Consider the following 12,955-nt stretch of genomic DNA (forward strand, 5'->3'; position numbering starts at 1 on the left):
AAATAGCTGGGCTGCTGAGACAGTTTGGGGTGTTGGCATATGAAAGCTTTGTGGGACTAGGAAAAGACTTGTATAAGAATGCTGTTAGTCAAAAGGAGCCAAATACGCCCAGTGGCAGCCACTACATGCCACCAGGCCTTTCCATCTGTTTTCATGGGCGGCCAAGTCTTCTTGCAGGGATTGGGACGTGCTTGGAATAAAAGCAAAACACCCAGAATTTTCAGTGCACTAGATGAGAAAGATTTCGGTGGTTGCTGGAAAAAGTGGCTCTGCTTATATTAAGCATTTTTACTGCCACATTTTACAGCTGGCAAAATGCCTTCATTTGACAGGATGCCTTTGTAAAAGGATGGTAGTTAAAGGTGTCTCTGTAAACCGGTTTGCATGGTGGTTCAAACAAGTCCTCAAGTAAATGAAAAATAACTTAGAACACCGTGGAATCTTTTTTTAAAAAATCCAGACTAAAAGCACTGAGGGAAGGCTCTTTTCAAAGACACAGACGAGACTTCCATCTCAGAAAAGGCCGCGGCAGGAAACCGCCTGCAAGCGATCCGAGAGAGGCAGAAAGGCCCGCAGAGCCGCCGGGGGCTCAAGTTTGCCCAAGCGCCTGGCTGAACCGGGGGCACCTTGCGCGGCCCTCCGGCTCCCCGCCCGGACTTGTAGCGTGAGGGGTGCGCAAAAGAAAGGCGTCGCGGACCGAGAAGACCCCCCAACTCTGGCCCGGCAAAGGCCGCCTTGGAGAGGCCCTGGCGGGATAGCGGGAAACTTCATTTCCCGAAGGCCTTTGCGGCATACCTGGCCTCGCAAGGTACGTCGGGAAGCCTCATTGAAACCGGGGCGGCGGAAACCGGAGAAGGCGCCCCTCGCGTCTCTTCCGGGGGAACAGCGGCGCCGGAGCCCGGGAGGAGCCGAGCGGGAGGCCCGCGGTAAGAAGGCCCGCGGTAAGAAGGCCCGGAAGGAGCGGGGCTTGCGGGGCTGGGCTTTGCATCCGCGGGAGGCCGCGGAGTGGCGGGTCGAGCGCGCTGGCTGGTCCCGCGGGAGGGCGGGCGCGGCGGCGGGAGGAGGGGCCGCCGGGGATCCTCCTGAGGGAAGGCGCACCTGGGGGCACGAAGGGCCCGCCCCCCACCCCCGCGCGCTCAAGCCCCGGCCAGGTGAGGCGGGGGCGGGGAGGGGCAGCGCCGCCTTCCCCTGGGATGCATCGCCCCGCCTGGACCAGGACGCCCCTGCCTTCTGGGCCACGGCTGGGCGTTGGGGGGAGAGCCTGGCTGGGAGCGAAGGGGAGCCACGGGGCCCTTCCGCCCGGCTCCGTCCGTCCCTCCTCCGGGCCAGCGCTGCGGGTGAGAACGTGAGTGTGGAGGAGGATGGACTTGATGGTCTTTTAGGTCTCTTCCAATGCTGTGATTCAATGAGAATGTCCTGGCTGGATTCAGTGGAAGGCTCTTCAGCTCTTCCGTCGTCTGGTCTCCAGCAGTGGCCGGAGGGGGAAGTTCCTGAGCTTGGAAGAGTGCAAGAGTGGGAAGTGGGGAGAGACCAGGCCCATAAATCACCAAGAACCGGACTCGACTGAACCTCCTCCTCCTCCTCCTCCTGAGATTGGCACACAAAAAGAATTGCTCCCTGCTTTCTGTCCTAAATGGGTTGCCTTTTGCCTTTGTGGCTAAAAGTGGTCCTTTGACCCTGCCACCCATGCATTTCCCTAACAGCCACTTGAGCAATTCGGGTGGTCTAACATTTGTGGCAACACCCTATTTGTGGTTGCTGATGCCTAGATAGTGGAGCAGAAGACCAATCCAGGGATAAATCCTGGGCTGGTTTCTGGTGGATTAGCAGGAGTTTCTCCTTGTTTTAATAATATTAGCAATTCACTGCTATCTTATTAGACCACTGAAATTAACAAAAAAGTGAATGGTGATTTTATTCAGCTATTGATTTATTTTTATGCAGTTTTTATCCAAAACCATGATTTGGCCAATTTGGAACTCTAGTCCTTATTTCTCTGAATGTCTACTACCATTCCTTTATTTCGAAGGGGTTCTTGGACTTTGGGTTGTGAATCTGGAGGTTTTTAACAGAAAAGCCATCTTGCACAAACCCCGGAAGCCAGTTGTTTTCTTGCTGTTGGCTACAGCGTAAGACACGGACTGAAGGGCCACTTTAGGCCTTGACTTACAACCACACTTGGAACAAGATGGCTGTTTCAGTCACACCTGATTTTATAATATTTTTGCCATGGTGGTTAGATGAATCACTGCTGTTGTTACACAAATCAGTTTTTAGGCGAGTTTGGCTCCTTCCATTGGCTTTACTTGTTGGAAGACAATCGGGAAGGTCACCTGTTGTGATCACATGATTCCAGGTGTGTGCACCTGTGATAGATACATAGGGTTGGCCAAGCACCATTCGCCTGACTGTACCCAACAGGTTAGGAGATTTTGCAGCTCTGTATTTAAAGGCTGTGTGTTTTGCAACTGAGACAAATAAATATCTATTACATACAAGACAGATGTGGTCCATTAGGAACAAAGAAATGGGGCTGAGTGACCACTGAGTACGATAAACAGCTGTCTGGTTTCCAAGTGCCCGCAGTGCGATCATTGCATGGGAAAAAGTGGTCACCTGAACATTGAATCCAGGTCATTAGTAGCCCTGGAGAGGTCTGTGGTAACATTTCATGGTTGCGAAGTCATAAGTTGAGGGCTACCTGTATTGGAGGATTTTGTAGATTCTCTTGGGTGGAAACGGGGTGAAGTTTCTTAGTCCTCCCAGTTTCTCCCAGTGCACAAATACGTGCCCTGTTGCTTTATGCCGGACCTTATACAGGACTTTGGTTGCCTCCCATCCTTTCCACTTTCCCCACTGCTCAGCTGGACTCTACTTGTGGGACTGAACCCCCCCCCCACATTTACGCAACGGTTCATCCGTTTATCTTTAAGGTGCTGCAAGAGTCGGCCGATGTGGCTGCAAAAAACATTTGCCCCTCTGGAAAACGCTGGAGAAGTTGAATCTGTGGGGCCGTGTCCCCTTTGGGGTGCCTTTGTTCAGCCCCGCCCCTCTTGGCCAGAGGTGTTTGTCTCCCAGCGGCATTCCTCTGGAGGACAAGGGCATCACCCGCAAAGGCCCTGTGGGGCCTTCTTGACTCTGATGGCTTTCAAAGCCATCCTTCTGTTCTGGGTCCCTTTCTCTGGATCCGAAGTAACCCTTTGCTTCATTGTGTAACTTGAAAACCTGGCTGAAGCGGAGTGGCTTTTCAGCGTTCTTCCTGTGGCCTTTCCTGCCTTCTGACATTGTAGCATGATCTATTCATGGAAAAATTGCAAACTTCCTTCCTCTAGCATGTGCCGTGGCTTGGGAAGGCTGGAAGGGACAGGGGGGCGGACTTGGCAAAAGAGGCCTGGGATGTCCTGCTTTCTTTCTTTGCTCTTTTCCTGCTTGGCTCGAGTCTCCTGGCCAGGCTTTCTTCAGCAAAACCTTCACCGCGCTCTTATTTCCTTCCATTGAAAGGAAGATGGTTGCCAAAGCTGCTTCCCCACCCCCACCCCCTGCTCCACAATGGCCAAGGCCGGCACTTTTTTGTGTGCTTTATGAAACGGCCTGGAGGAACATTTCTGATTCCCTCCTCAGGATCAGCCGGTCACATAAGAAAGCATATAAAAAGCATTAAAAAGTGGCCATTTTGTGCAGGGCGAAAGCAAGCATGCAACCAAGATTCATAGAAATGAAAAAAAGGTGAGAACTGCTTTACCCAATAGTGGCAAGCTTTTTGATTTTAACTGGCTAAAGGGAACTCTGCGTTGTGATAGGATGGGAAATGTTTCTGGTTTTGGAAGCTGGAATGTCATAAATCCCTGAACCATTCCAGACCAATGACCTCCCAGGCTTCTTTGAAAACCTCCCAGGATGGAGCCCCCACTCCTCCAGGACACTCGGGCAAGCCTAACCCGAAAAATCCTCCTAACTGGACCGTAGACCTGGCTGCTCCTTTTCTACCTACGGCAGGTCCCCAAACTTGGCAACTTGAAGACTTGTGGGTTTCAACTCCCAGAATTCTCCAGCCAGCTATGTCCACAAGTCTTCAAGTTGCCAAGTTTGGGGACCCCTGCCTTAGCCACTAGGCCAGTGGTGTCCAACCTTGGCAACGGTAAGACTTGTGGACTTCAACTCCCAGAATTCCTCAGCCAGCTTAGCTGGCTGAGGAATTCTGGGAGTTGAAGTCCACAAGTCTTACCGTTGCCAAGGTTGGACACCAACTGCACTAGACCAAGCTGGCTCTACTATATGTTTCAGTGCTCCACTAGCGCTTTAAAATATACTTTGAATGCAGATGATTGGGGACTGCGTCTTCAGCAAATCTGCAAAGCAGAGTACAAATGCTTCTATCAGATGAATGACTCCCCCCATAATGGCATGACAGCAAATTAGCAGTGGTGGCAACAGCATAGCTGGCTGGAGAATTCTGGAGTGGAGTTGAAATCCACCAGTCTTCAAGTGGCCAAGTTTGGGGAGCCCTGACCTATGCAGTTCTCCCCCTGCCCCGTGACAGCCCTTCAAGGGGCCACTTCACACACCTCCTGGCTGTCTCTCTGTCCAAGGATGGAAGTGGGGGTCCCTGGTCAAGACACAGCTGGAAGAACATGGCCTGGGCTTTCTCCCTCTCCAACTTGTTGCAAGTTGGACAACATGCAAGCCTTTGGGACAAAGGGATCGATCTATCAAAGCTACCAGGCTCCCCTGAGTCTGTATCCTGGCCTTCTGGCGGCCACTGCACGTCATCCCCCCCCCCGCGGTTATTGGGGGGGGGGATGTTGGTTAAAGCGCCCCTCCAGCAGAGCTCCACTAACGGCTCAGCCATTTGGGTCGCTTGAACCGAGGGCCCCGCGTGTCCTGCGATCAAAACGTCCGGAAGGGATTTGAGCTTTGCCAGAAGGGAAACGAGCCTCTTTCTGGGGGAAATGGTCTAAGTGGGGCTGGGAGGGTCCGGCCTCCGAGGAGCCCCTCCACTCCGCCTCCCGCACTTGGCTCGAGGGGGAGTGAGGAGGCGCTGGGAAGAGCTTCCACCCCCCGTCTCTCCCGGCCAAGCACCCGGGGCCCTTCGGCTGTTTGGAGAGGGGAAATGCGGAGGTAAGGGGCTGCGGACTCCGGCGGGTCCTTGGGACGGGGGCTCGGGGGCTTCTCCCTGCCTCCTTCGCCCCTCCCTTGCTTCCTGGGGGGCAGAAGGGTGCGGCGGGGGTCCCACCGAGAGCCCCCTCATCCCCGGCAGGGCCACTGAGCAGCCGAGCTCTCTCGGGCGCCGCTAGGAACGTCCCCAAAGCTCCAGGCTGCCCAGCGCCCCTCCGCACGTCCTTCGGGCATCTCGGCTGCCTTTGGGCCCCGGGTGTTGTGGGGGGAGAGCCGGCCGGAGCCTTAGCCCAGGCCGGCAGGGACCCCGGCGGGCCGCGCCTGCGCCTTTTCCCCCGGCCCGTGGCCTGCGGGGGGCGCCCGGGGCTCGGCCCGGCGGGGACAATGGTCCCTTGTCTGGCTGCCCCCCACTCCCCGCTTTCTCCGCAAGCGGGAGTGGCAGGCCGGCCGGCCAACCGGCGTCGGCGTCGGGGCGGGCGCGGGCCAGTGAACGGGCGGCGGGCGGCTCCGGGCATCCTTTCCTGCCCGCCCCGCTGGCGCCGCGAGCGGGGGGGAAGAAGCTGCACCGCGGGGCGGCCGGGGCGACGGGCTCGCCAACCTCCTTGCGCCGCCGCCGCCGCTCGCCCGCCTCGCCCAGCCATGGAGCCCCGGGCGCGGCGCTGAAGACGTCGGGCGCCCGCCTGCCTCGCCTCCTCCGCCGCAGCCGCCTCCTCCTCCTGCTGGCTCCGGGCTGGCCGAGCTTCGTACGGACGCGGCGGCGATGGGCTCTCGGCCTCCCGGGGACGCTGGGCCGGCCTCTTTTGTCCCGGCCGCAGGAGCGCCGAGCCGAGACTCCCCTCCGCCTCCCCGGTAAGGCTCGCTGGGTGGGAGGCGCCCTCCGGAGCCCGCGGGCTTCGGCTCCCCGTCTGGCGGGAAAGGGGCGCTTCGGAAGCGGAGCCCCCGCGCGGGACCAGCGGCTTGCAACGGGGCGCCGAGGCCGGCCAGAGACGGGGGGGTGGGGTGGAGGGGACTCGGTCGTACCGGCCTCGGCTGCGGCCTCGGGGCCCCTTTGACGGCGCCGCCATCGGCCGGGAAGGCGGGGTGGGGGGGGTGTTATCGGCCTGACCGAGCGCGGCCTTTCTCCGGGCGGGCAAAGCTTCGTCTAGCTCAGGGCTCTCCAACCGGGGCCCCTTGAAGCCTGGGGGGGACTTCAACTCCCAGAATCCCCCAGCCGGTAAAGGCTTCAAGGGGCTCCGGTTGGAGAGGCCTGGACTAGATGACCTCCAGGGTCCCTTCCAACCCTGTTCATCCGCTCTGCTCGCTCTGCTCTCTCTGCACGGTTTCAAGCCCGGGCCCCCTTCGGTCTCAGGGGGACCCGGCTGGCTGGCTGCAACCCAAGTGAGGAGGCTTCATCCGGGCTGGGCTCTGCATGGCTGCACCAGGAGATCCCCGGCAATCAAGGAGGGGGAAGGGGGGGCTTTCTGCTCAGTTGCCCAGAGACGGGAAGGGCTGAGGGGGCCTTGTGAGGAGGCAGGTAGTCGTGGGCAGGGTGGTGTTGGGCCCAGGGCGGTTGTGACCTTGGCCAATTCTGGCCATAGCGGGTCCCCTTGGGTGTCTTGGACCCAAGCGCATGGAGGAAAGAACGGAATTGCCAGCTTGAGGTAAACCGAGGACCTGGAGCCCTCTTGGGAAGTGATGCGATAGGGAATCTGGGCCAGGGACATCACCCAAGCGGCCGTCAGATGCCACTGATGGACGGCTCTTGGACGCAAAGCATCTCCTAGGGCAAGAGTCTCCAACCTGGGCCACTTGAACCTGGCGGACTTCAACTCCCAGAATTCCCCAGCCAGCAAAGCTTCAACTTTAAGCCTGGTGCACTGGCTGGGGAATTCTGGGAGTTGAAGTCCGCCAGGCTTGGAAATGGCCCAGGTTGGAGACCCCTGTGCCGGTCTTCCTGACGTAGACATTGGGAAGCTCCATCTTGGGTTATTCCCAGACTGGGAGGCAGGGCAGGGAGAAGAGGAATGTTGTGAGGCAGGTGCTCCACCCCACGAGAGGCTTCTGAGTTCCCACAGTAGGGTGTGACCCCGGCCGGGTTCTTTGCAGCGGGGCCCTCCTTGAATTTTGGGTAGGACAGGTCTGGAAAAGGTGGTCTGGTGGCCAAGGCCCGGCCCTTGCTGGGCTCGGCTCCAGTGGGGGAATCTCTCAGCCCTTGGGCTTTTGCTACATGGACACAAACTTCCACCTTTGTTGCCACTTCGTTGCAGTGGGAAAGCCATTGTTTGGAGAAGTTTATTGGCGGAATGCTAGCTTGCAACAAGGAATCTGTGCCAAGGGCTTGTTAAAATAAATCATTTTAAAAATGAGCCTCCCAGTTCATGGAGCAGCAACTTTTAGGTGAAAATAATTAGTTTTTAACCAAACTACTTCTTAAGAAAGGCTGATGTCGGGTACCATTTTAACTGGCTTCCCTTTGGATGGTGTCCTGGACCTTTGTTCCGTTGGACTTCAATTCCCATAACCCCCCGTAGCTCATGTGGCAGGCCTCCCCTCTCACCTTGGGGATGCTCCTTGAGTCAGCATAGAAAAGAAATGCGGTGCTGTAGAAAGTTTGGACTGCACTCTATGTGCAGTGTGTTTACTATGTTATGAAGTCACACCTCTGATGCTAGTCGTCTAACACAGGGGTCTCCGACCGTGGCCACTTCAAGACTGGTGGACCAACTCCCAGGGCACAACTAGCCAAGCTGACTGGGGAATTCTGGGATTTGAAGTCCACCAGTCTTAAAGTGGCCAAGGACGGAGACCTCTGGATTCTAACAAGATGATGGGTGTGAAGAATTTTTCTGTGGGATGGACACAGTTCTGTTTAAAATGGATTCGGATATCTGAAGGTTCAAGCTCAGATAACAGTTCACTTACTGACCGAAGATACAATGGCACTGAAAAAACTGACATGACCATTTTTCATACTTACGACCATGGTAGCATCCCCCTGCCCGTGGTCACATGACTTACATTCAGATGCTTGACAATTGACTCACATTTATGACGGCCACAGCATCCCCCAGGGTCACGTGATCCCCTTTTGCGACCTTCGGACAAGCCAAGTCAATGGGGAAGCCAGGTTCACTTAACAACCGGATTACTAATTTTACAACCGCAGCGATTCATTTAGCAACGGTGGCAGGAAAAGTTATAAAATGGGGGCAAAGCTCACTTAACACATTTCTCACATAGCAACATACATTTTGGGCTCCTTTGTGGTCGTAAGCTGAGGACTACCTGTACATTTGCACCTTCATAAGTAAAGAAGACGGTAGTATATAATACTGTCTAAAATTGGGAAGATGTTTTATTCAGGTTTTGCAATTGGATTTTTTTAAAAAAGTTGCAATCTGTATATCTGCGATCTGTTGCTTATTCTATGTGATCAGTTAGTTTCATTTTTTCTTGTTCCTAACTAGCAGATGAGGAACTACTCATTCCCGGGATGCAAAATATTCTGTTTAAGCTACAGAACAGCTACTCTTATTTTTTTTTCTATCTGGCAAGTGACACTGCTATTCACTCCGATCTCATTCTTGACTGAAGCTGGGCTTTAGTAAGTGTTACTTCCTTTGTACCCTCAAAGCAGTGGAGAAGCTGCCCTGGGGGCCATTCCAGAGCTACCCAAGTGGTCTAGAGAGAATTGGATGGCTTTCTCCTACCTTGAACTAGTGTTTCCAGCTCCAGGTGTTTGATGGAGACCAGGCTGAAACCAGCTGCTGATCAGTGACAGGCAGTGTGTGCGGTGAATTTAGCTTTACCTGAATTCTGTTCAAGGATTGCATTGGAGAAAGCCAAAGGAGTCTCTCTCTCTCTCTTTTTTGGGTGCTGTTGTTGCTAAAACAGAAAATTACCTGGCTCTAGTACAGTTCTGTGTTTCTTCTGGGGATCCTGGTGCGAGTTAAATGCATGTCATCAATAATGGAAGACTTGGATATTGTACCTGTTAAATCTTTTCCAGACCTCTTCACTTCCCCTGCAGAAGGTTGGGCATCTTGTGGCCGCACAAATGCTTTCTAAATTCTTTTTGGCCATCCTTTCCCAGAAATTAGGCCACGGATGTCAGATGGCAGTTGCACAAGAGCTGATCACATCTGTTGTCCCTCCACAGTAAATATTAGCCTGGTTTAGTACCATCAAAACCTAACGCAAAAAACAATTCCTTTCTAAAAGGCATTCCTGTGACATCGCGTGTTCCTCTTTGCCTGTTAAAAAGAATGTTCATTTTAAATGTCAATTTTCATAAAAGTGATCTTCCTCGGTACTAAGAGGTGCCATTTAGCTAGGGCACAGCTGCTGGCTTTAGAGCCAGGCTAGGTTTTTGAGTACCCGACAGGAGCCACCCTTCAAAAAAAACACCAAAGGATAAGCCAGGACAGAATTATCATAATTTCTTTTTTACATTTATTCTTTATTGAATTAAACTTGGCAAAGGGGGTTACATTCCCACCATAGATTTCCCCCTTGTGTCACATTAACGAAGATGGTTTGGTTAAGGCACGGGGTGGCCTTTGGTGGCCCGGTCACTTTGGAAGGTGGAAGCTTCGCTTCCTGCCCAAAGATGCCCTACGGGGATTCCCCAGCCTCTACTGTTCAGGGCACAACAAAGATCCTCCCAGGTTCTGTTGAAATAGCTATCTTGGACCACAAGAGGAGAGGGTGGAACTAGCTCCGGGCAGCTACTGCTTTGAGTGCCTGCATGCCTTCATCTCTGATTATCTCCAGATTCCCACCTTCCCAGGTGAGAAAGAGGCTTATCAGAAAGGGGATAATCTCTGCACGCTCTAAGCAGGTTGAACTTGATGAGTAGTGGAGAGAGAGGCGGCGGAAGAGCTCCAGGGCTATGGGCCAAACCAAATGTCTTCAACCTTGGCAACTTTAAGACTTGTGGACTTCAACTCCCAGGGCACAACTAGCAAATATGGCTGAGGAATTCTGGGAGTTGGAGTCTACAGGTCTTAAAGTTGCCAAGGTTGGAGGCCCCTGGGCTAAACCGAAAAGCCAAAAGATATCCCCGGAGAAGGGAGCAGCCAACCATTTCAGTTTTCTCACCAAGAAAAATACGATAGATGTGTCTTCATAACCTGTAAAAGCCAAGTTTGATTCCGGGCTGTTTTTGCACTTAATAACCGACATTTAAAAAGCCAGTTTTCCAAGTTGTCATACTGCACAGATTTTCCTTAAGGGAAAATTGAGCTCTTAATAAAAGCCTGCTATCATTATCCATTGTACATTATGAAGCAGCAGAACAGAAAGCCGCTTCCAGGCTTAGCACAGGACGGAGGCAGCCATTGTACTTCTCTTCCCCCCCTCCCGCCCCCAAAAGCTGCCTTTTCCCTTCTGACTTTTGCTGGCCCACAAGTTGGACTTCTGGCCATTGCGGCTGGTATGCTTGGGTCCATCCAACTTCCGCTCAGGGCAGTTAACAATACAAGTAACATTCAGATAAGGCGGCAAGATTGCTTTAAAACATTAAAGTTGGCTAAATGAATGCTCATAGGTTTTTTTTTTTAAATCCATTTGAAGAACAAGAACACTTGCCATACTAAGCCTAATTCAGAAATAAGATTCTGCTTTCATCAGACAGGACCGAGTGAATCATAGAAGTTAAGTTTAAGACATAACATGGTTTATTTCTTTAGCTAACTTTAGCTATACGGACCCAACTTTATAGATTGCTGTTACATTTTAGTCTGAACTTCATGGTCAAGGAAAGCTAAGTTACAGTTCAAATTCATAGCTTAGGATGAAGCATAAAGCCAGGGTATTTCCCTGACCACCGATGGTCAGGCTACAAGGTGAAGTCATCCTGGCCTGGCCTATCATAGATTCCAGATCAACCACCGAGACCAGAAAAGCCCCCCTGTGTTTTTCCCCAAATGCATGTCCGGCAGAAGCACAAGGCTCCCTCTTGAAGACCTTTCAGATGAAGCAGGCTACATAGAGAGGACGTGTCCCTGGCTTTTAAAAAGCTCCTTGGTTGTGTTTTCACCCAAAATACTATGTTGGGGTATTTGTAAGCTGCTCAGAGTTGTTATGATGAGAGTGAATGGAGCCCAAGTATTAAATAAGTTCACACTGTGTGTTTGAGACTAAAAGTTCTTGATATAATCATCTCCCTTGAATTGATCTAGTCCTCTTTTAAAGCTTTCCAAAAGTGAGCCGTGTTTATCACTCTATCTTGTAAGGCTTCAAGGGAAACATGGCTTCTTCGGTCCTAGCCAATGGTTCTGTTTAGATCAGGGGTCCCCAAACTTGGCCACTTCAAATTTGTGGACTCCTGGCTGAACTGCTGGCTGGAGAATTCTGGGAGTTGAAGTCCACAAGTCTTAAAGTGCCCAAGGTTGGAGACCTCTGGGATAGGCGTAATTGCTGTTCAGTGATCTGTTCACATTCACCCCTGAGTGATCCCGGGCCAGACCTTGTTCCAGCATAATTCAATTCCCGGATTTCTTACAGGATAAAAAAAAACAAAAAACAATTAGAGCTCCATCTAAAAGAGCATTTTTCAATCTCAGCAACTTTAAGATGAATGGACTTCAACTCCCAGAATTCTTGTGCCTTATCAGAGTTGCTGAAGTTGAAAAAAACCGAAACAAAACCCACAACCCTGAACTAGAAGCTGCCTTGAGCTCCTGGGTGAAGGGTGGGGTATAACTTTATTGACTGAATTCACGATTAAAAGTCCTACCGATTTCACCCGTGGTATTTCTTGGAGGCAGAAATCTGGATGTGTGCTTCAGACAAAGTCATCCAGGCCGGGATTTGTTTGATCGAGGTGTATTGAATGAGATGCAATTGGTTGGACTCGCATAACATGTTAATAATAAGTGACTTGTAAATGATAGGGCCTGGGTCCTCTTGCCCAAGAATTTCCATGACATCTTTTGTGTGGATCCAGTGAGGACGGGAGCCCCTGCACTGGAGCAACTACAAATATAGGTAGTCCTCGACTTACAACAATTCGTTTAGTGACTATTTTGACATTAGAGTGGCACTGAGAAAAATGACTTCGGACCAGTGGTGGGATTCAAATTTTTTTACTACCAGTTCTGTGGGCGTAGCTTGGTGGGTGTGGCTTGGTGGGCGTGGCAGGGGAAGGTTGCTGCAAAATCCCCATTCCCTCCCCACCCCACTAACCTGATTTCCAGCTCTGTTCTCCTGTGCAGGGCAACCAAAGGAGGCCCAGCCAATCAGCTGGGACTCGGGAGGCGGAGAATAGAGGGGGCGGGGCCAATCAGAGGCGGGATTGGCTGGTTCTCCCAACTACTCAAAATTTCTGCTACCGGTTCTCCAGGAGTGGTCAGAACCGGCTGAATCCCATCTTTGCTGAGGACCAGTTTTCACACCTACGACTGTTGCAGCCTCCCCAGGGCCTGCTTGACACCTGGTTCCTATTTATGACAGATGTGGAGTCTCAGAGTCCTGTAAGCACCTTTTGTGACCTCCTGACCATCAAAGTCAATGGGGAAGTTAGCAAAGCAAAGAAGGACGTAAAACGGGGCAAACCTCACTTAACCACGTCTCCCTCAGCAGTGGAGATTTTGGCCTCAGTTGTGGTCGTCAGTTCAGGGCTACCTGTCTGTTCCCTCACAGATTGTTTCATTGAATTGTATTCATTTATTGTGGTATTTGTGTACAGGCTCCGTCGCAAGAGACTCCTAAATACTTGTCTAAAATATTTTGGGCCAGAGATTCTGACATCTGTAAAGCAGACTTTTCATGGTAATAATCCTAGGAGCCATGTCAACAGCTGAAGTCCATCTGGGGAAGGGAAAACCCACAGTAAATAAATGCCTGGCTAGAATGTATG

The 12,955-nt window shown here is 52.3% G+C and overlaps 1 protein-coding gene across 2 annotated transcripts in view; it reads left to right on the forward strand.

The window, feature by feature from the left end:
• The first annotated feature begins 828 nt into the window (after positions 1-828).
• AMOT (angiomotin) overlaps positions 829-12,955 on the forward strand; it is a 48,599-nt gene continuing 36,472 nt past the window's right edge. Inside the window, exon 1 of one of the 2 annotated variants that reach the window (XM_087940887.1) lies at positions 829-926. The gene's annotated coding sequence lies outside the window, so the exon portion shown is untranslated. Of the gene's footprint in view, positions 927-5,632; positions 5,965-12,955 lie in introns of those variants that run through there. The other variant, XM_026703104.2, reaches the window with a different exon arrangement.

This window comes from Pseudonaja textilis, chromosome 12 (genome assembly GCF_049901715.1).
Source record: "Pseudonaja textilis isolate UNSWEBS1 chromosome 12, rPseTex1.2, whole genome shotgun sequence".
Classification (NCBI taxonomy): domain Eukaryota; kingdom Metazoa; phylum Chordata; class Lepidosauria; order Squamata; family Elapidae; genus Pseudonaja; species Pseudonaja textilis.